Genomic DNA, 25076 nt, shown 5'->3' on the forward strand with positions numbered 1-25076 from the left:
ATTAATATGTACCTGTACTGTAATATTGAACACGATTCACGTTTCGGGGGTTGTAGAACTATCATGCGTTAATTTCCGGTCGTCCGTTGAAACACACAGACACACAAATAAGTATATAATAATATATTATATGTGTTGTATACACTACGCATGGTAGCCGATAACATACCTATATATAAAAAATCGGTGATAATAATATTATATTATTGTCATCGTACAGGTTAAAAAGCGTCCGCCGCCCATTGTATTACGCTCAACCGAAATCGATTGCACAATCGACATGCAAGAAATATTAAATATAATATATTATTATGACATAATATTGTCAATACGCGTATATTACTACGCATTACATTAATACATATGAGAGGAATCTTTTAAAGGCAAACAATCAGAAAATTTTTTTCAAAACATTTTAACGTTGATATTTTTTTTATTTAATTTTATTTCATAAAAAAAAAAAAAAAACATTTTTAGTAAAATACATCGTTATTGTGTGGGTTACCCGTGTGATACTCCATTCAGCTTATAATAATAATAATAATATAATTATTAATAAACTACGTTGAGCTTAAGTTTTTATTAGTAAACATTTTTAGAAAATTATTTTGCTTTTGTATATAAAATTAAAAAGAGGGGGGGAGGGGCGTCATTCTAAAAAATAAACACTTGTAATATTATACTTAACGATATATTTGTCTTATTTTGTTATGAAAAAATTATGTATAAAAAAAAAATGATAACAAAAACGTTTACTTTTAGAGAAAATAACTGAAAACCTTTATAAAAATCGCCTTGTATATTATTCCAAATAATATATTATTGTAGTATCGTATATATTCCTATGATCGTCCATTCCTAGGCGTATCTATATTATTGTTTCTTCATTGTTACTACAGTATGAAGTTTAAAAAAACAAATTGCTTTAAACAAAAACATCTCTAACATAGTTTTGGTTTTATTTGGTTTGCAGCCAAAATTATTTTTTGATACTGTTTTATTTGAGCTAATATATTTCTAACATTTAACTAATTATATACATGATCAGACATCAGTATACAATTATTCTAATAGTATTATATACCTACGTTATATATACATTGTTCTCAGATAAAATGTGTAATTTCTTGTATCTTACTCGACGTACGTAAGCAAATTATAATTTGTTATCATGTAGCTACTTCATAAATATCTAGATTAATTGGATTTTATTACCACCAACAGCAAAGTTGTTTGTTTACCGTTTACCACGGGCCACATGGATTTGAAATCTGTGTTGTGTTTGAACATATAATATAATTTATAAACTTACCTAAACGTTTTCGTATATAACGTCGTCGCGAGTATACTCGATGACAACCTCCCTCCTTTCACCCATTTCTCGGATTAACTATTCTTAAAAAAACTAGCTTTTCGACCTGTTTAATAATATATCTATACATCAGCCCCACGACAATGTTCGCCGTTGTGCGCGTGGGTGGGTGGCCAATTATCGAGATCGTGCCGGTCGATACGAATAATATTATTATAATATGTATTTTTGTATTATATATGATATAGGAACATTAGGAACGAGCAGAATCGAATTCCACAATGACAATATAATAACAATATAATATAGTGAATGGCCGTCGACTGTTTTAAGCATAATATTATTATACATTATCAATAGAGAAATCATTAAGCAGTCACCACTATCGTATATTTGTGAAAAAAGCACTCACTATAATATATAGCCCTCTGTTGGTTATACTGTTTAGTATAATATTATGTACTTTATTAGTACTGTTTACATAATATACGGTGGCCAGTGGGCCACCGTGTATTCAATATATTTGCTAACCTATGTACTTACTGTATTTACTTTTTATTCTTATACTGTAATAATGCACTTATTATTATTATTAATATGTTAATAGACGTAAAACCTGAAGACCCCCTACATTGCATTCGCCTACATGTATGTTTAATGTTTATACTATATTATATATTTTGATTTTTTTTTTTTTTTAAATACACCTGATAAATGTTCTTTTATGATGTGTATTTCATTTAGGTAATGGTTACTATTTATTTAGGATCGGATCAGTCCCGTAATTTATATATATTTATTTATTAAATTTTAAATACAACTCAATACCTACATAATAGTAAATATTACTCAATTTCTTGATTTTTTTTTTTAAAAATATTAATTTAAAAATTTTATTTTATCTATGTAAGTACTAAAATGCATATAGTTTTATAATTATGTATATACTTATCTAAATAAACAAGTTTCCAAGGAAGGGGGAGATCCATCTATCAATCTATCTACAAAAATTGAAAAATTGAAAAATATATATTATATTTAGTAAAACTATCATATAATAATTATTATATTACAATTTATTATTATATGATATCTATAACTGCAATGATACGCCGTGTACTTCATTGATGTACCTTGATATACAATGGACATAATATAATACAATGTAATACATTTTATTACGGTAACAATATTATTGATAATTTAAAACTAATGATTTATAATATACCATTTTTCAAAATCCCTTAATGCACATCTAATTACATATTATGTTACATCTTAAATTCCCAAAATATATTTATAGACTTCTATTAGTACTACCGCGTGATATTTATAGTGATAATATTTAGGGGCGCATATTATATAGTAGACGTATATAGGACCTATGACAATTCCGTTTGTATCAGTTCAAACTTCTCATGTTTTACTTAACTGTATAAACACAAATTGGTCATGTGCGTTAGCAAGACGTATATAAAATAATAAAACACATGGGTATGATATCTTCTTAATAATCTTAAAGGATAATGAAGTTGGGAACAAAGACTTAAATATATTTTTGTATTAGATTTTTTTTCTTTACTTTTTATTACTATTATTTTTTAGTGAACGACACTACCAATAACTGGCTAAAAATATTATTATAATAAAAGACAATTAAACGTGATCTACGTGAAAAGAAAATCGTGATGACGTGATTAGTATAGTCTGTGCGTGCATATAAATATTATAATAAATAGGTAATTTATAATAATAAATAATATAAAATTTAAGGTAAGTTTTAATACAACAGCAATTTGTCAGTAGTAGATACTTATTATACAACTTATAACAATAGATATCTATGTAGACAATATGTAATTAATGTTTAGACTTAAGACGAAGGCGAGCAACTTGAGTTATATGTATATTGTTTATTCATCTCTAATCCCTACACTGTATATACGCATACATTGTATGAAATAAAATATATAATTAAAATTTATGTATATTATCACGAGTGTATTTTATTAATTTGAACAGAATTTTTCAATGTTTGATTAGTTTTTCCAAAATGTAATATTATATTGTGTACGTACTTAACATATTATTATCCACCTAAACGTAATTGTATACCTGAATAGTATTCAGTGAATACCTATAATACGTGTTATTTACGGAATAATAGTTATAATTATAATAATAATTTATACAAACCGAGAAGCGTGGAGTCGTAGAGCACAACTTACTCGTATGATGTGTAGAAGTAGATTTTACTCAATTCATCTGAACTTTTAATTAAAATGCCTTACAGATTTTATTTATTTTAGTAAAAACCTAAAGACATATTATTATAGTATAATAAATACTTTATTTTTGAATTTATACTATATAAAGCAATAGTTAAAATTTATTTAGAAAATGATTTAAGTCAGTAAAATTTATCATTCTGTGTATAATACACGCACATTGCACATGCAAGCACTAATTTCTTTTGAATTGCTTTTTTAAATTTTTTTATTATTCACTTGATTCCATTGTTTCAATTCAATTGATAATTACGTCAACTACACTTTAAGTGTATAAACTCCACAATTTATTACGAGCAGGCTCAGCAATAATATAAGTAACGACTACTCTTTTTTCTTTTTTATTATTTTATTCAATATAATAATACATACTCGTCGAGTTTGTAAATTGTGCAACGTGTATATATTATTATTACCTAGTTATTATATTTACGCTGTTTTGTTTCAAATTCAACAAGTGTACTTATACCCTCAACCGTGAGACTGTATAATACGATTGGATGTTTATGCTTTTTTCTTATACTCTCGAAAACGCAAATTTCTTGCGCTATTTCTCGACAATTTACGACACTCGTTTCAAAATTTAACCTACCAATACCGAATTTATTTCTTCAAAACCTCGTCGTGTAGGACAATCGTTATTGCGAATTGTTGTAATATCATTATTAGTATTCGATATTTACGTATGATTGTATAAACTATAAAGCGTTTATTCCGAAATATTCATTAAATATATTAAATATTCATTGCAAATCGTGTTAACGAGCAGTATCTTGTTCACATCTCGAGTTTCAAAATCTCGCGAGCCTTTTCGCTTATAATAACAAATTGTCCATTAACTTTTGAACAAATTGATTTTCGTTTTCAACAAGCTATATAGTATAATGTATATGAATACCAGTACCTAATGCAATAACACTATACCTAGTACCTACTATAACCGTCGATAATATTACACCTACGTATTTGTGCGGACTACGCACTTATTACATTACTATCCGATATCTGAATGTTGTACTCGAGACTTTATGCGACTGTATAATAAGTCTGCGTTATACCTTATACAGTTAGATTTTTAATATTAAAACATTAACTACAAATAGTTACAAGTCACTGTGCATATTTATGTATTATAATAAATTGCGTTGCGTCAATATATGCATTACAAGACAAATAGTATAGCTATTAGAGTACATATAAGCGAATACTCGTTTGTGAATCATGAAATCCTGTCACATCTCACATACTTATTATAATATAACATGTACAAATAATGCACACAATATATTATGACAAATGCCTATCTCATTTTTTAATAAAGAAAAAAATACTGCATATTGAATATAGATACTACTATTATAAGAAAAAAAATCATTTGCAGATGATGCTACTAAGAACAATATTGTATAACGATTGTTTGACTCCGTCTAGTTCTAATACTTTATCCAAATTCGTTTAGACTTTAACACTATCATTAACCCGCTAATTTCTCTCTTATCAATATTTTTAATTACACTTCTGACCAAATGAACTATCTCCCATTGATTATATTAGGTACCTAGAAATTAATAAATCAACTATCAATAATCACAATATTTGCTTTTATTATGATTATATTTTGTCTTAATTGTATTTTATTATAGTTCATTAGTTATTTAAATTTTCTATTTAATTGTCCTTCCAACTATAATATAATATAGTATGTAGTATCATATTACAATATGTAATATTACTTTTGTCAAACCGTGATTAATTGTCAAAATAAGAAATCTGTTAAGAATTTAATGCGAAATAAAAAAAAATTTCAGCTGAAACCCATAATTTTATTTTGCTATATTATATGATAAATGCGTGTGTATAATGCATACATATTTTACATGAAAAGTGCATATTGTATTATGCCTATTCTGACAATATGTCTAAGTATAGGTATATATTAAAACATACCATTAATTCAAAATCTAATACGTATGATATCCCTACTTAGTTACTGTACCTGAGCGAAAATGAAAAAAGAATTTCAGTATTGTTTAAACTGTATTGTATAATTAACCACAGTCAAATAATTCGTAATAATGTTTAACCTAACCTAAGGTTAGGGGTTGTGAAAATAGCATAGAGCTTAGAGGTGCACAGTTCTATAGATTACTTAACCCTCTTCCTATTATCAGCATTCAAATATTAAATGTTAAATAAGTATAATATAGGATAATACTATTATATTCTAAAAAAATATAATTAAATTTATTGTAACGTAATTATTTTTAATTTTTAATATTTACATTTTGTTAACTTCAATTTACAATTTAATATTTATGAAACATATTCTAATACAGTATGCAGACATTTCTAAGTGTATGATCCCGTATGACCCTCAGTTAATGCTTCTTATCTAACAATAAGCTGGCTTGAAACATAATAATAGTTTCTGGTTTCGAAATAATCTACACAACACAGAATAATACGTACGAAGCAAATAAAATATTTATTTTTTTAAATTGTGTGACATTCTCGTCAGTACCTATATAATAGTAAACATTATTCATAACGATCAACGATTCTAGATCGACGAAAATCTGAAAAATACTCAATACGTGATACGTAATACCTAATATAGCGAGCTCGTAGAATAGGCTGTAATATTTAAAAATTAAATTGAAAATAGTTTATTCAGCCGTAGACATACCATCGTACAGAGTGAAGTGTTTAAATTGTAAACTTAGGCGCCAAAAAATCCACTTGTACGGTTCGCTTAAAAATAGGCTTTTAAAACGTATCTTTATTAATGGGCTTTTTATCTTCAATTATAGGTTTTGGCGCCTCTGAAATAGAAACACAGTCAATTACGTCCGTATGACAGGCGGCACATAATAATAATAATAATAATAATGTTCTAAAAGTTTCACGTCTCCTCATAAAAAAGCGTACGTATTATAAATGAGCTACTCGTCGTTTTGAATTTCGATAACGCACAGCGCGTACACTTATTAGTCGTTACAAACTATTTATGATTATAAAATATTATAATTTAAATATTGTAATTATTAATAATAAACGATTAGAGAATTTAGTTTAGAGGTGTATAATATGTTACATCAGTCATCAATACATAATGTTTGAAGACTTGAAGTCTGAAATATTTCTTAAAATCGTGAATTATAAGGAATTTTTTTTTCAATTAATCGATAAATGTTTTTATAATAGTTTGGAAATTTAAAAAGATAATCGGGTATTATTATTTAGAAATTTTAAGATAATTTATTCTAAATTTTTTTCATTTTGGTATAACTATATATTCGATTTTTTAACCTTGGTGACGGGTGACAAGTTGGAGCTGATAGAATTTTATATCTTTGTTACAATAATAAACTTTTCTTTTTAGTTTTTGATTAATTACATATATGTAGGTATTAAGTAGAAAGAAAATATAAATTTATACACTTATAATATGATATTGTTTGGAATTAAATAAGATGACACAATATTAATTATTAAGATTATAATATATTATTAAGCTTATGAGTAAAATATTTTAGACGCTTATATGGTATATTAAAATAATAATAAGTATTAGGTTTCACTGAAATATTTCACAATGTTGTATATTCTCATGAAAGTTTTAAAATTTCTATACTTCATGTATGACGTATGTATATATTTATTTTTATGGACGTACGGTGATAATTTAACATTATCTGAGTGTGCAAAAATCGATTAGAAGGACAAAATAATATAATATCAATGACAAGTTCCTTTCAGTTAAATTATGTTATTTTACGATACTATATATATATATGGATATAATGTTCAATTTTCGACGTTGTGTGCACATATGTGTATAGCATTGTTACAATACATATTATAATATCCTTTCGGTGGCGTTGAGGGCGAACCCCGTTCTCGTGATGTATGTATAATGTATAATGAATAATGATATTATCATTATTGTTGTTGTTATTGTAATATTGTGACTATATATTATAATATGTTGGTACTTGGTTCCGCAGTTCATTTTTAAAACGCGTTAAAACGTAAAAATCTAATTTATTCCACTTCCGTTTTCGAACAAATACTATATAAGCGTGCTCGTAATGTTCAAACTCGTATACTATACAATCAGAGTGCATTTTAAATGTTGTCCCGTTTTATGCGTTAGAATAATAATATGTATATATATATTAATTTCCAAGAGCTGTTACCACAGCTGCAGTCTGTTGCTCCCATAGTGTTTTCATTGATTATAAAGTTGAAAAAACACGACCGGTTACGGCCGTAAAATCAGATGGGATTTAGAAGCTCAGATAAGAGCTTATATACCCTTTGAATTATAATAATATACGTGACTAATTACATACACACTAACAAAAATATTTAATATAATATTACGTATATTATACAACTCTATTTACTCTTCCATACGAGTATAGTTGTGTAATAATACGCCTATAACTCACGGTGGGCTCAGTTGATTTACGAGGCAAAAGAAAAACACCGTGTATATTATAATTGAACACTGTTTTTTAAATTTTGTACAAAACGACGATGTAGGTCGCATAAACGATCGTCTAGTAATTATTGGGGTTGCTGTATATGTGCTATGTCGTCCAACATATTATAAATCATAGTGGGGGGGGCTAAATGTATTAATTTCCTTATTTGAAAAATGTTTTTTCGCTCTGCTCGATAAACTATGGTTGGACTATGCTGAGTTATACCAAAATCCCACAGGCAGAGTCAAAATACAAAACATGCGTTACTCAGCAGTCACAAAAAAAAGTTTACTTTCTTTTGTTATTTTTATATGGTAGTATTCCGTGTGTTATTATCTAGTTTAAAGTTATTAATTATTATTGATAGATTCGATTTTAAAATCGAGGTCTTATATTATAAGTGGCACGCGTTTGTTTTCATAACTACTATCAATTCATGATTGTATGGTATTGAGATCTAGTAATTAAAATTTAAGATGTACACCTATTGACATTTACACTGTTTTAATTTCCAAAATAAAATTACTATAGATACACTTATATGATCCAAAGTATAATTTACCATTATAAAAAAAAAAATAAATAAATAAAAGAATTTAAATCATTTTATAATTCAAGGTTAGGTATATTTATTTCGTCAACAGTAATTTAAATTACTAAAAATACTGGAAGGATTGTATCATCTATCCACTCCTCTACTGCTTTTAGTAATAAATTACAATGGTAGACTCTAATATCGCCACAACAATTCAAAATCTACCAATTAAAAATACTAGATACTCTACATGAATGACAGATATAGTCCGCTTGCGTAGTCTAACTCTCACAAGTATTATAATTTAAAATACTTATATAATATTGTATATTTATAACTCACAAAATATTTAGAATAATAGTAATAATAATAATAACAGCATGCGCGTGTGTATAGTTTCATCGAACCTTTCATTCATATTTCATCATTCACAAGTGATAGTCTTCGTTTTTTGACATTTTTGTATCTGTCGAATAACCACAGTCGGGGGTGTGGGGCGTGAAACATATGCGGGCCATATGCGCATTGCACCGGCAATCTGAGGGGGCGTATTCCCACCCCCGTCGTCAACAACCGCTATCTGTTATATGTGTACTGCAATCACGTGAACTTCAACAGACACATCAACATCATCTACTAAACCATTTATTATTATAAAATTTAAAAATACCGCGTTTTCAGAAATAATAATGAATGAATGGAAAAATGTTGACGACAAACGAATTGTATATATATATAGTAAGTTTGACAGTTGCTTATATGTCCCTCTTTTTCTCTCTTTTATAATAATAATGCGTACCTACTTCGACCAAAATTATATTTTACTTCAAATGACCGTATCCGTATGAAATATTCTAAAATGTGTTGTACGCCTGCAGAATTCATGTGGTTCATACTTTCATAGGGATCGGAATTCTATATACTAGGATATTTTCTATAAATATAGTTCGTAGTAGTTATCTTAAATTTGAATCAAGATCAAATATTACCGTCAACTTATTATTTATTTTATATATTTTTAGATGTTCTAGCAACTGAAGGACCCTTAGTATTGTAGAAAGTTATTAAAATTGCAAGTATAGGAGGTACTTTGTTATTTTAGCATTACATTTAAATTGTACAAATTTTTCTTATACTTATTATTATTACATGTAATTAACTGTGAAATTGAATGTTCTTCATAAAAATTAAAACAAATAATATAATATAATAAAACATTTGAATTATAATACCAAGATTTTTTTTTTTTAACATATGTTTTTATCGTGGAATTAATATTAAAAATTGCAGATATCTATCGACAGTCGACAAAAATCGTTATCACATTCTTGATTATTTTAAAGATAAATGATTCGGGAGGTTAGCTCTTATCAGATTTTACGACGACACCGAAGGGGTCCAGCTTTATTTCACCGTAATCGTAATATATTCCATCTTTTTAAAAGTTTATTGTACCAGACGAAATATTAATAGGTACGCATTAAAAACGGCACTTTCGAAAATATTTTTTACAATATCGTGTATTCAAAATTATATTTTATTTTCCGTATTTCCATGTATTGATAACACGAAAATTCGTGACTTATTCAATACGTTCTAAGTGTATATAGGTATAATGCATATATTATATTCCGGACTTTAAACTCACGAATAAAGCTCTAGTAATGTTTTAGTAAAAATTCAAAGATATTCAAGATATCAAAAATATTAAAATTAATAAACAACAAATCTAGACTTATAAAAAATATCGATATTGTTTTATTCATCTTATTTAATTACGTAAGATATATTCAAATTAAATAATACTTATACGAAATAAGACATATAGTAAATACCTTTCAAAATTGATAATAACATACTAACATTATATTAAGAAATAAGAATTAAGATACTTACAGGAAATGATAAAATTACTTGTAAGTACGCAAATAAAAAAATAAAAACGCAAAATAATAATAAAATTTCAATCTTATTATTAGTTGCAATGATCGTAAAAATTATATACAGCCTTGCTCTTGAATGTCTATTCATATTGTATTATGCTAGTTTTGGACTGGGTCAAACATGATGCTGTACGGATTCTACGTATAATAATAGCCTATATAGGCGTTACACTTTATTGGTGTTCACTGTTCATCTCGTTAAAATATTATTATATTTTCGTGCCAACTCGCATACTTTAGCACTGCTAAGATATATATTAATATAATCATGCACTTGTTGTTATACAACGATTGGGACGCGGATCACGGGACACGTTGATACCTATTATAATAGTAATATAATGGTATTTTAATGTTTTGATAACGTGAATATTTTTTTCCATAATCATAACGATTTTCCCTGAATGATATAAAGTTAGGTTTGATGTGCACGATAGGTATTTTGAAATAAGACAAATCAATCGCACACAAAAAGTTTTATTCGTTTTAGGTATAATATGCATGTATTTAAAATAATTTATTGATTATTTTATACTTTTTAAAGTTTTTCATTGTCTTGCATAAAGGAATAACCGACAACTATTCTGATAAATCGCATTTTTTTTCTATTGAGCTTATTATGTATACGGGTGTCGAGCATACACCTCGCCATTGGTTTTTCATCAAACCTTGAGCTTATTAAAGGGAATTCCATATCTATACAGCCTTGATTATTTTTTTAATCAATTTCCTAAAAAATTGGCAATTACCCGTATATTAATAACCCATAAATTATACAGGTAGTAAATTGTTATCCGATTTTATTGATATCACATAATAATAACTGTGAAGTTCTATAATTAGTTATTACTCTCTCCTATACTATGTACCTTATGCATTTTACATACGTTTAATGTGCTTTTAAGATAAATTATATTACATAATATTTTGTTATACACACATTAACTGTATGCATTTATTACAATCGTATAAAATTATCAGAATTGTATTTGAGTAGGAAAATACGTTGACCATATACATAATATATATATTATAATATACTGATTAAATCATACCCATAGTCCATACATGAAAAATATTTTATTGGCGTTTTTATCAATTATTTAATTATCACTATAGCATAATATCATATTTTCGGGGTATTAATAGCATTAACAGTATGATTATGTAAAATGTAAATTTAATATAAATCAAATAAATGATCATGGATGGTAAATAATATTATTACCTCGTCACATAATGCATTTTTATATTACCTATAATAAGTATATTTTTAAATCATTTGGACACTGAAATGTTACATAAAAGACAAAAGTGCTACTTGTTTACACGCGCAACTTAAAAAAAAATGATTGATGATAAATGCAATTATATTATATCTATAATAGTATATATATGTATTGTAGTATTTTATGAGAACGCGTTTTATGAAATTATAATGTAAGCACATATTTTATAAAGACTAAAATCGATTATTATTATTTTATTCCTTTCTCACAAGGACTTTTGTTAAAGAATGTTCGCCATTATAGTCAATTTAATTGTATGTGAACCTTTAATTTTTTTACTATTGTTACTAATGTTACATATTTTAATAGTTCTGGTGGAGTTAAAACAAATAAAACAAATACAAATAGTCTATAAAACATACGTTTGTTTTGTCTTAGATTTTATAAACAAAAAAAAAAATATCATTATTTCAGAATTTAATATGCGTCTTAAGTATTTTAATTTTCTATTATTATCGTATTTAAAATGCACCTTGTGATTGTAAAATATTGAAAAGTTTAATACCTAGTTTAAATGAATTCAAACACAGAATCATTTATCATTTTCCAGTTGAATCTCGAAACACTTAATAAAAAAAAAAAAAAAAAATTAAAATTTCATTATAAAAAATAACTGAAAACGCTTAAATAACAAAGCCGTGTAAGTATTTTTATAAAATTATTATATTATTATAGGTATACTGTTTGATTAAGTAACATAATATACATTTATTTGATAGATATATATTATAGCATATAATGTATGATGTATAACTTAATAATAATAATAAAAAAAGTATAAACATTTGTTGTAAGATAATTTAACGCTGACTAAAACCAACAATAATACTACAGTTTATTGGGGAGGGGTGGGAGTCAATCTTGGCTGATGTACACAAACCGAACCATGTGTATGAACGAGTTTTAAAATCGTCGTGTACCTCGTGTAGACAAGTCTTCCGCGCGTTCCGTACTATTAAAATATCTACACGCGTTTTATTAAATTAATATATTGTATTATTATATTGGTCTTTTAGTATAATAATTATTATTAACCTTAAAACTTATTTTATTTCGGTGTGTGAATGATTTAATTTTTCTTATAATATACCTATTGTTAGCATTATAATTTATCGTATTATTATTTTTTTTTTTTCAAAAATCACATTAGTTCGAATATAATATTCCACCTTACGATGTTTATTGTTCGTTTAAATTTAAATCCGATGAAATATGTTGTGTGACTCACACTACAGAAATGATTAAATCGAATATGGAAAATTGCAAGCTGCAAAAATGGCAAAACAAGTAATATAATTATTAAAGAAATATAAAGATAAATTATAATAGTGCATGTATAGCGAGTATATAAATTACATTCTAATGAATTTGTATACAAAATCATTTTAAACTTTAATAATATTGCAGTATAATATTATAATGCCAAAATAATATAATTATATAATATCATATATTGTGATGTCTCAAGCCAAACGATTGCCTGTGAACTTATTATCACGTATATAGGTTAAACGATCATGTCAATAATAATAAAATACAATATTTATATTAAAATAGAAAAATTTACAATCTGTATTCATAATTAAATTTTATGTACAATATTAGGATGTTTTTGAATGAAAGAATGGAGTGGGGAGATGATTTAAGTATAATATATATATATTTTAAATATAATTTAATTTTAAAACAATAGGTTGTTATATGGTAAATTTAAGTACAATAAGTACAAGTTCTAATGTTAAAATCTTACGTAATCCTCATAAATCGAAGTTTGACTGATTATCTTTAACATATGAAATATTATTATTAATAAGTTGATATAACATTTTAGTTTGCAAATACATTCAAATATTAGCTACCAAATATATTTTATATTGTGATATTGCATATTTGCATAATAGAAATCATATACAAATAAGATATTCGTTTAATTTTTTTTTATTATTTTATTGAAAAAATACAAAATAATTTTCCGACGACGGCGGCAGTTAAAGTCATATTTTTACATATTTTCGTAAATACTTTTTTAAAGCTATTACTCGTATCTGTATCTGATTATTAAAAACAGCGACATGAAAAGTGTCTTTATTCAATGTCATAGTTATTATTCTGTTTACTAAATTATTGTTTATGTACCTATATACATTTTGTGGTCTTCCCGCGATGCCTGCCTAGTGCATTATTATTATTATAATTTATAAGGCATGTAATTAATTTCGACTTCATCGTCATCATTATTGCATTAATTTCACCATTATAATATCATGCTTGAACCCTTGTTCTATTAGTACAACGATAGTGTCATAATAATAACTAATTCAGAACAATGACGCGTGCGCGTTGTTCTAAAAGAATTCTGTAAACAATTAAAAAAAAAAATATGTATTCAAATAAAAAATTAAATTACAGGTGGTTATACCTATTTGATACTTCGCTATATGTACATGTACGTATAATGCGTATTTATTATACCACTAGATATTATAGATAGTGTAGATAGTTAACATATTAAACATAATTCGTGTAATACATGACGAAAATGTTAAGGTCTGATTATCTTTTATTAGGTGTGTATATGGTAGTTTTGAAATCGTGGTGCATATTGTGTATATTATAATATAGTGTATATTCCTGTGCTAATAATTATGGTATTAGGTATTTAGGTTCGAGAATTATGAGAAAAAAAATTAATTATATTGTAATTACTTTAACTATATTTTTCGGTGCATTTTTAATTTCTTATATACCTTATATGTCTTTGTCATCGTGGATAAATTTTAGTTAGAATTTTAACCGGAAGATAAGCAGAAAGATAAATTATCATTAAACGCTTATAAATACGTATTGCTATATCTATACAACCATATTTATCAATTGCATTTTAACCCGCTATACCATTCACCGCGATACATGTGGAACTTAGATTAAACAGTGATGAATCAATAAATTATCATAATATTTAATATGTTATTAAAAAATAAAAGAAATAAATTTCAGTTTATATGAAAAAGTTTTTTATTTATATTAATATTTTTGTATAAAAGACAAATCGTTAGTCAAAAACTGTGATTTTTCTAGTATCTAAATAAACAGTAAAATGCAATTTTTTTATGTGAGAACTGCCAGTCAAACATGTTTTAATTACCACGGTGAAAAATTGAAATATGACGTGAAAGAACAAATAAATAGATACTACACATTTTACGACCATCGTAAGCAAAGGGTTAAAATATCTATCGTGATCTTATTTAAAAGTTGTTGAAATTGCTCAATATGGTTTTCGAAAAAAATTGCATTGAACACAAATTATTCATGATTTGAACTGATTTTGATATTGTATGCACTTAACAACTATGTGGGCGGAGACAAAAAAAAACTTTGTAAAAGTAACTTTTAACATGATATTTATAAGCACAAATAAAACGGGTATCAGGTATGGGTGCTCCTTAATGAGAACATCGACTCAACTCTGTATAGAAAGTCTATACTGTAGGTGAAGTGCAATGCGGTATTTGACATAATAATATAATATACATTTTAATGCCGTCGCGTTTCTGAAAGCACTAAATATCTATGGAAATATATTATGTTTGACCAATGGCGTTTTGTAATACTATAATAATATATTCGGTCGTTGTATTTTTGTAATTTTTATTATCATCGCAGTTTTATTATTATCATATAATATTTTATCGATGACTGATGAGTTTAGGTATACCTAATAGAAAGTGATGGTCGATGAACTCTGGGAATATTTCTTGAGAAATCTAGTTATTCAAATTCTTTTTACGAGTAATTTACTACGATTTTAAGACGATATAGGTGCAATATAATAATATGCGCGCGTGCAGTGCAGTGTTTAAGTCTTCGGCGCGAATAAATCCTAATTAATCGCGGTTTAGGCGTTTCCCACAACACATACACGCGCGCGTGCATATTTGATATTATGTAGGTATACCGCATAATATATTATATCGTGTTGGCTACCGTATGTAACGCTTTGGATTTCGTTAACGACGTATTATTATTATAATAATATATTGGTACATTAATTTTATTTTTTTATTTTAACCTCTCGAGCCGATCGGCTGCCGAACGGGCGCCTGTCTGAACGTTGTCGTATACATATACGCATCGGAAAAACAGCCTTATATTGACGTCGTGCACACAGGAGTGGCCGGAAGTCGTGAGGGCAGACGCACATGCAAACGCTTTGTATATATTGTACGTATACATAATAGTAATATTATATGTGTAACTATCCCGGGATTTATGACCCACAAACCGTAACACAAAGGGGCACCCGCGTCCGACAGAACAAAAACTACATTCACGGGTGCGAGGATAATAATATTATTATCGTCATCGTATCATTACTATTATTTATTATATATTTAATGTTGTACCCACATACTTATAAAACGAAAATCACAATTGTATGGCGCTTGGGTTCGACGCGATAAGTATTAAGTTCGATATGTAGGTACTAAGTTTATGTATAGTGATCAATTCACGTGATCAAATTTTTTTCTTGATTCAAGTTTTTTTGTGGATTTTGAAATTTGTTTTGGTATAAGCATACATAATTACGCATAAGATCGAAGTATTTTAAGTATTTATACAGTGGAAAATGTTTTCTTATTTTGTGGTAGTAATTTGTAGGTTTTTTTTATTTTATTTTAACGACTTACTATACATTTTTGATTCCACATAATAGAAAACATAACATTTTATGTGTTCTATATCGAACACAGAATAAATATTTATATTTATTTATTCATAAGTGTTTCAAAAGGATAAAAAAGGGTATGCTCTGTAAGAGTTAAGGTCTGCTACTTGTATACACTTGAAATGGTATATTTTCAACTCAATAATCTACATAGAAAATAATTGTCAACACTAGCCAATTAAATGGATCATTCCGTATAAACACTTTGGGCTAGTTGAAAAAGTTGGTCAGACTGTGCAGCACATTTTCTAATTCTTATGCCGTGTTATACTTATCATAAAGTATATTGCGCGTAGGTATGTTCTATATTATACTTGTATAATAGATCTACGCCTGAAACGATCGTAGTTCCGACGTGTATTATAGAAGTTTCGCGACCGCAAAGTCCTCAGGAGTAAAGCGCTGTTCAGGAAACGACCCGATCTGCGACGACGACGATAACAACAACAGTACACCCATATAATAATATTATATCGACAACACAACAGTATAATAATATGATATTATAATAACTCGATTATATTGTTGTTTTCACCCCGAAGCGGATCGACATTTTTTCTGCGGTAGGTAGGAGCTACAATCATATTATAATTACACGCCCGTGTACATATTATATAGTCATTGTCTCCGCGTGAAATATATATACATATAAATACATTGTTATCATCAGAATACGCGTATATATATATATGACGTCACGACGACCGCGATGACAACAGATTCGTCTCCGGAGGTTATCATCCGCGACGGCGACGCGAACGTTGTGTTGTTTTTTGCGGCGTGCGTACTATATTATATACACGATACACCATGATCCACGATACCCACCCGCCTTACTCGCCTTACTACTACTTACCCACCCATACCTACCAACTCAAACCTTGTACCTACCTTCTCCGATAACGGTAAATGCGTACGAGTTTTGGAGTCGGATAGGTGCGCGCTCCAGCCTCAGGGTGATGTACGTATGACAATAAGTCAGCGGTCGTGTGTATTATAGGTTTATATAGAGCTGAAAAGCCTCGGAAAAATACGATTTTTTAATTCCTTCAATTTGTAAGTACGCCAAAAGAACAGCTTATAAACAACGCGACAGAGTCGAACAATACTTGTATAATGTAGTATTATCTAGCTATCGTCACTATGGTGTATTGGCTATAGATGTGCAGCTATATTATTATATTTTTTATATTTAAGCAGTGTATACAATATAATAATTAATAAATGATAATAATATGTGTAGGTAATAGGTATATACGATCTATTTTTTTCACCCATCGAGCATATTAAACACAATAGAAGTACTTAAATATAATACCGTAGCACGTAAGCAGTATAATATTGCAGATCATGTAGGTTGATTATACCCATATAGAGACAGGGTGTTTTAACAGTTGCTGGATTTTGTGAGAAAATAAAACATAATATCATAATATCGCATCATGTACATACGTATATACGTCAAATACATAGAAAAAACTTGATATAAGACGATTATTAGGAGGAACTCTAAAATTTCAAACTCTCACGAGTAGTAAGCTTGATATTTAATTTTTAAGAGACACCTGTTACCTATGGTGTTTCGCCATAGCGACTACCACACTCATGTCTTCCAATTCCTTATTTTTACCTTCATCAAATTTTCTTATTGTACTCAATTATATTCATTATTTATTGTACAGATTGTTAAAAAACATTCGGTCATAAAAACCAAAATCTTGATAAAAAAAGTATGAATATTTTCAGATTAAAAAAAAATATATATAATGGCAAAAAAATCACATTGTTGTACACAATCATTGTTAAGAAAAAAATCTCTTAATAGTCGTCTCTATATGATATTTGTATGTTTATTAATTGTTGACATAATAATATAATATTTATGTAGTTTAACATTATGCAAAGCGCTTTAATACTGTATATTATATTATATATGTATATAAAACACAATACATATTGTTATAAATCTTTTTTCCTTGACCAGAAATTCTCAGTGGTTTAAGTAGGGGTTTTTCAAGTAATTATTTTTAGTTTATATTTATTTTCACTCTTCATCTTATTTATTTTCCAAAGAAACACATTTAATTTTGACAATTCGTAATTTTAATTTTAATAATAAATAATAATATTTTTTTTTTTTTTATGAAAACAATTTTACAAACAATATTAACGCTTAAGGTTATTTTGTTTATTGCGTGTAGTTAAAATTGAACAGAAAAGATACATATGTATTATATTATGATAGTTTTTACTGTTTATAGTGTTGACATCACATCATTTTCAATTTGGATCACTATTTGACAAATGCGCATCTGAGCGTACCCCTCCTATAACCCTCTTTTGAAGCGTACAATTATTGTTGTTTTCATTTCGGAAATAATAGAATCTTAATGCCCACATACATAATATACATGTTGAGGTTTTACTGTGCACATACGTATTTAACTATCTGCAGGTGAACACCCGTAGTTAAAAGCAGTGAGGCGAACACCATATAGTACGGCGAACCTGGAATACTATTTTTAGTGCGTTCGTCGTCCTAACAAGCCAAAATATTCGGTGCCGGCGACGTTTCTAATTTTGTTCCATAATTCTTATGCACGCGACAACTGCCGGGACTCTTTCCCCAGAATTCCTCTCCAGCGGTGGTGGCGTCGCGCAGCTCTCTCGCTCACTCATATACGACGTTATTACAATATAGGCAAATATATATTTATAAACTCACCTATGCGCACGCGTATACGATTTATAATTTAAATATAATATTAATACACCTCTTGCGATAAAGAACCGTTTACAACTTGTTTCCCGTAATAATAATAATAATAATAATAATAATAATAAAAAGATCGCCATAAATAATCACCTATGATCGTATTTTAATATACCCAAATAGGCCATAATATTATCATATTCTATCGGTGCGTGGGCAATGGGTATAATGATGATATGCTCACGAGTAGCATTAATACAAAAATAATAATAAAATAACTGGTATTCCGCCGCTGCCGCCCGGTTAAATAAAATGATTAAGTGTACACATAAACTCACACTGTCCGATTTGCTGTCGTGCGTGTGTCGTCCACAACGAGGGCTGAACCATCTGTGTGCTCGACGCATACTTGGCTTCGGTCAGGAATTTGTTCCGTTTCCGCTCGTTTTCAATAGGCCGAAGTATATTTTCGTTACTTTATTATTATAATATATGCGTATAATAATATTATAATGAAATATTGCGCGTAACCTGTTTTATCCGACTTGTAAATGACCCATATAATATTATTTATTTGCAGTTTATTTTTCAATATTTTTCATTATGGTTATGACTTATGAGACTTATAGCAATTGACTTGGGTGATGGGCGGAAAAAAGATACGCGTCCATCGTTTCAGATATTTTGATAATAATTTAAAAATTCACTTAACGCAAAATTACTGCGACACAAATACCATTTATTTTGCGAATCGTCCTGAAATTTACTCACAGTATTATATTATATACATATAAATATTAAATAAGTATGTAACTAAATAGTAATATAACGCACTAACGCATGAGTTATAGCAAAAATCGAACTGATGAAATGAATATTTTATTCAACTACATTTCGAAGAATGTTGCGTTTATTTATCATGTTATTAACATTTTTGAATAATGGAAAAGTAAATTTAAAACTGATTCCAATTTTGAGTATTTTTTAAAGTTTGGCTTAGGTTAGTACCATCTCAAAAATCTGGTGTTGTAACATAATTAATTAAATATTAAGTTAATTAATGATAGTAAGTAGTAACGTCATTATACTACACAGATTTTTCGAATGTTTAAACTTAGTGCACGTGCCTGACGTGCCTGCATGATGAAAACCGCGATTTGTTCATCAAATTCCTACATCTAATGTTATGATTTTATGAACATTAGAATGTATTATTTTTTGTGAAGAATTTTAGTGTGCAACGAGTGAAAAAAGTTGTTTATTCATTATATTTAATATCAAAACAATTACTATACATTCAACGTTTTACTTTTAAGATATATTCAAAGTGCATCAGAATAATAATATTATGTTGTTCGATGCTCGTGCATAAAGTATATATTATCATAGTATCATACTATTGGTTTTTTGTCGTTTTAAGTATAGGCATATGTTTCACATCATGTAAGTATAATGTATATAATATGCATAATGAAGTTATAGGCTAACATTAATATTTGAACAACATAGCATTATCAGTAGATTGTTGGATAATTAAGCTTCAACGAATATTAGCGATGAAAATGGACCATTTTTAATTGGTGACTTTGGAAAAAAATCGTTGTTGGTTAAATTTGTGGTTTTATTCATTCATGAGGCGAGTTAAAAAGTTTTTTCGCAAAAAGTAGGATATAAATTATAAACAAATGTTGGTCTAAACAAAATAAATAATGACATGATTAGACTTCGACGCTGCTTTTTAACCACTATTTGTTTTAAGACTTAAGATTTTTATGTAGTAGGTATATGATCGATTAATAATAAAACTAAAGCAAAATATTTAATTTGACATTTGTGATTGTTTAAAAATTTATTTTACTATCTTTTGCAACAAGTCTTATTCATGTTTTCTTAAATTTTACTCCGTATGAAATTTATTAAATATCTAATTTAGTTATATGTCGTATATAAAATAATACACTCAAGTTGTACATAACAATCATACTGTGGTATTCAGTCGAATAAATATCCCTTATGTGTGCACTCGGCAACAGTTTAATTGTATATGTACCCTATAAATTATGTCGTGGTCTTTGTTGGTACGTGGTAAAATAAAATAATAATTGTACAATAATTTATATTTTGATTTGTGCGTGTCGTTTCAATTGGAACAAATAAGATCGCTGGGAGTGGTAATGATCAGAAATTGAAAATATCCGTTTAGAAAAATCATTGACAGAAGGGATTAACTTAACGAATTAAGTTAAATTGAAATACAATTGGTTTGTCGTCGGTGCAGTTGCAGGCCAGACGGTTATTTCGTGTGTGTTGAGTTTTAATAGTGTTTGTACAAAATTAAATGTAATAAGAAATGAGACAGAGAAAGGCAGATAGTGATAGAGAGAGACTAGAAGGCGAGAGAAATAAAGACGATGACGCGTACAATATAAAATTATAAACATTGTATTTAAAACGGTCTTTGACAGTTTCGTCGTTGTAATACCGTCGAATTACGTTTTCAGAATTTTATTAATGTAAAACGTCCGGTAATAGCCAATAACATGATATTATAGTATTACGATGAGAAAAATGAATTTAATATAAACATGTTCATGAACTTCGAACACTGCTCCGGTGGACGGCCATCACACTATATATATTGTTATTAGGTATATAAGTATATTGCACGCCGTTTAATGCCAGTACTATTGCCTATTACTATTATAATAAACATATAACTGATGTGCACAACACGTTATAGGTATACATTATCCCGTGACGCCATTATGTAATTGAAACTAGACTGGAATTTTAAAAGTGACGGCTCTCGGATGAGCTATATTTATTGCCGGCCGGGGATTATTCTAGGAATAACTGCGTGCTTATAATAATATTATATTATGCATAGGGACGAAGATGAAATTTTTATCATACATAAAATAAGACGTGACATAAACGGCGCACCTAATATCCTCGTGGTGTTATAAAAACAAAATCCGATTTATGAGGAACCGTCCGCGGAGACCACGCGGGAAGCGAGAGCAGAGAGCGGCCAAATATTATTGTTATTATTATTTTTTGGACTGTACTGTGTATATTGCATAATCATATACGAAGATGCGACCATCGAGTAATTTTCAGAGAACATTCCTAATTAGGAAGTATATGTTTACATCTTCTTCTCTTTATTAGAAGCGAAAACAATTTAAAAATCCCAAAACAATCCATTTCTTATGATGTATTCATATTATACGTATATTACATAATTATTATTATTTATGACAAATATTTTAAATGGAGTAGTATAACCATAAGTTTGAATAATCGAGCAACAACAATATCAAAGAAATCATATAGGTCAAAATAATGGATTTCAAAATTAATGCCCGCGAGATGAAAATAATGAAATAGGCCAAAAGAACTAAACGCTGGGAACAGTTGATTAATACAAACTAAATGTATGTTTTAAAAAAAATAATATTTAAAATTATCTGCGAATTGAGTATAAAATCAAAACTAGACATATTTCGAATTTTTTAAGAACTATAATCTTGTAATATTATCCATCTACCAACTGTATACATATGGAGATAAGTTATAAATCAAAATTATAATATTTAATTATTAACTAATGGATTATTCCATGTATAACACACAATACAAAACTATTAGTAATTTAACTACATTCAAAATGAAAAATGTCAACATTTAATACATTTCTATTGATGCTTTATTGTTTACCGTACACACTTTGACTTTGTGTAAATGAGCTGACTCAAAAACATATTGTGCATTTTCGAATGAAGAATATTTAAGGGCATTACTGTATCTATATCGTAAAACTTGACGATGTGACGTCGTTGCCTGAAATGCTGATAATCTAGTGACTTATTGAAATAGAGATTTTGGGGATAAAAGGTATTTTTTGAAATCTATCTTTTATTTATATAAAAATTTATGAATTCATAAAAAAAACAATTAAATCGATTTCACAAATAGGTAAAAAATCACAAATTATACATTTCTTAAACGGTTCGCATTATCAAAGTTTATACGAAAAACTCGATAATATGCACATTGTAATAATTATCATATTATAATAATTCACTGTTGCCGGAATCGTTTTGTATTTTTGTCGACACGGAAAATTCGCCAGGGTGTTTGTGTAAACTCGCGCTTATAAAACACGTACCAAACACTGTAATCGTACACGTCGCCGCCGAGCACTATGGTATTATGCGTCTTCCCAAGAATTATTAACGTAAGAATGCACTATTGTCACAAAAAATTTAAAAAAAAAAAAAATATAACAATATACATAATACGATTAAAATATTGTCAACTCAGTTTTCATTGAATTCGCCGATGGCTCTCAATGAATGCGTTTGGATTGTGTTGTCGATTTTTTCCCAACAATACTTATTTTTTTAAACTATTTGTCGTTCGTTTTTTGTATATTGTATTTTTTAAGCATATTGTGTTTTATTATATTGTTATTATATTTGTCAAACGAATTAGACGGTTATTTAAATCAACAATAATTCAGGGGGGAGGTGCTATGTAAAACACGATTAAATGGAATTAAAATTAAACAAATAAGTGGTTAGAAAAAAATGATAGTTTGTCGTTGGTGTGAAAATCAAAAATATGTCTACACGCGAGTTATATTTATATTATGTATACGTATTTCATTTAAGATCTCAGATTATTATGCTAATAAAAATAATAATTATTATTAACGACCTAAAAAAATGTGCATATGGACTATGACTGTTGTCGAGACCGTTTATATAAGAACACGCGTCAGATTGTTTATAGATTCTATGGAATTTAATATTCCAGCATCAAATATATCATATACATCATATATACCATAAAGTGAACATCCGATTTTATAGATTATTAAATTAAATTATCTCACACAAATTCTTTTGTATAGTGTTCCATACCAGATGATAAAAATATATTTTGATAGTGGACCATCAAGGCCAATGGTGGTTATTTTGAAGACGTATATTGTAATATTAAGTACATATAATTTATAATAGTATGATAATGTTACGTATAATCACACATACTAACTCGAATATCACTAAATTCCTTATAATTTAGTCAACAGTTCTGTTACGACATCAAAACCATCTACATAAACGTATTATTATTAATTATTTGTTCACCACAATAATGCTATATATTTATATAATATATATATATGTATTATAATATTATTATATGACTAGAATTATAATGTTTGTACGAGATTGGAGTTAGCCGGTGGCAGGTACATAATATAGTAACATAACGGTTGGATAACATCTTATAATGTATTCTTCGTCAAATTGTTCCGGTTGTTTAATCTGTTTACCTACACGTAAACACATGTCATTATTTTTAACGAATTTAGTATGCAAATATACCTATTTAATTTTATACGAAATAAAATGCTATTTATAGGTTTCTCTATTATGTTTTATGTTTTCGGTAGGTAATTGTTTACCTTATTATATTTAAATTCTTTAAAAATATAAAGACGATTCCGCGTACATTAAATTAAAATATGTTGTCAGTACTTGCTCTAGGAAACATCACGTGTGTAATATAATGTAAGATAGGAATATTTATTATGAAAATATACTCTGGCCACAGTATAATATATCATATTATTATAATATTATAAAATAGTACATGTAGTATGATTATAATATTATAATGCAGTTTTACGAATTATACTCTATACGACTTCTAGATTGTATCTTGTTCAGAAAATATTTTCGTTTCCATTTAAACCTAATTCATCC

General features: G+C 27.8%; 1 protein-coding gene and 1 long non-coding RNA gene across 2 annotated transcripts in view; both read left to right on the forward strand.

Moving 5' to 3' along the window:
- Positions 1–25076, forward strand: part of LOC114120782 (inverted formin-2-like) — a 46498-nt gene that overhangs the window by 11894 nt on the left and 9528 nt on the right.
- On the forward strand, positions 13765–24568 carry LOC126555602 (uncharacterized). Its single transcript, XR_007606874.1, has 3 exons — positions 13765–16081; positions 22187–23196; positions 23278–24568. It is a non-coding gene; the product is annotated as an uncharacterized LOC126555602 (long non-coding RNA).

Source organism: Aphis gossypii, chromosome 1 (assembly GCF_020184175.1).
Source record: "Aphis gossypii isolate Hap1 chromosome 1, ASM2018417v2, whole genome shotgun sequence".
Classification (NCBI taxonomy): Eukaryota; Metazoa; Arthropoda; class Insecta; order Hemiptera; family Aphididae; genus Aphis; species Aphis gossypii.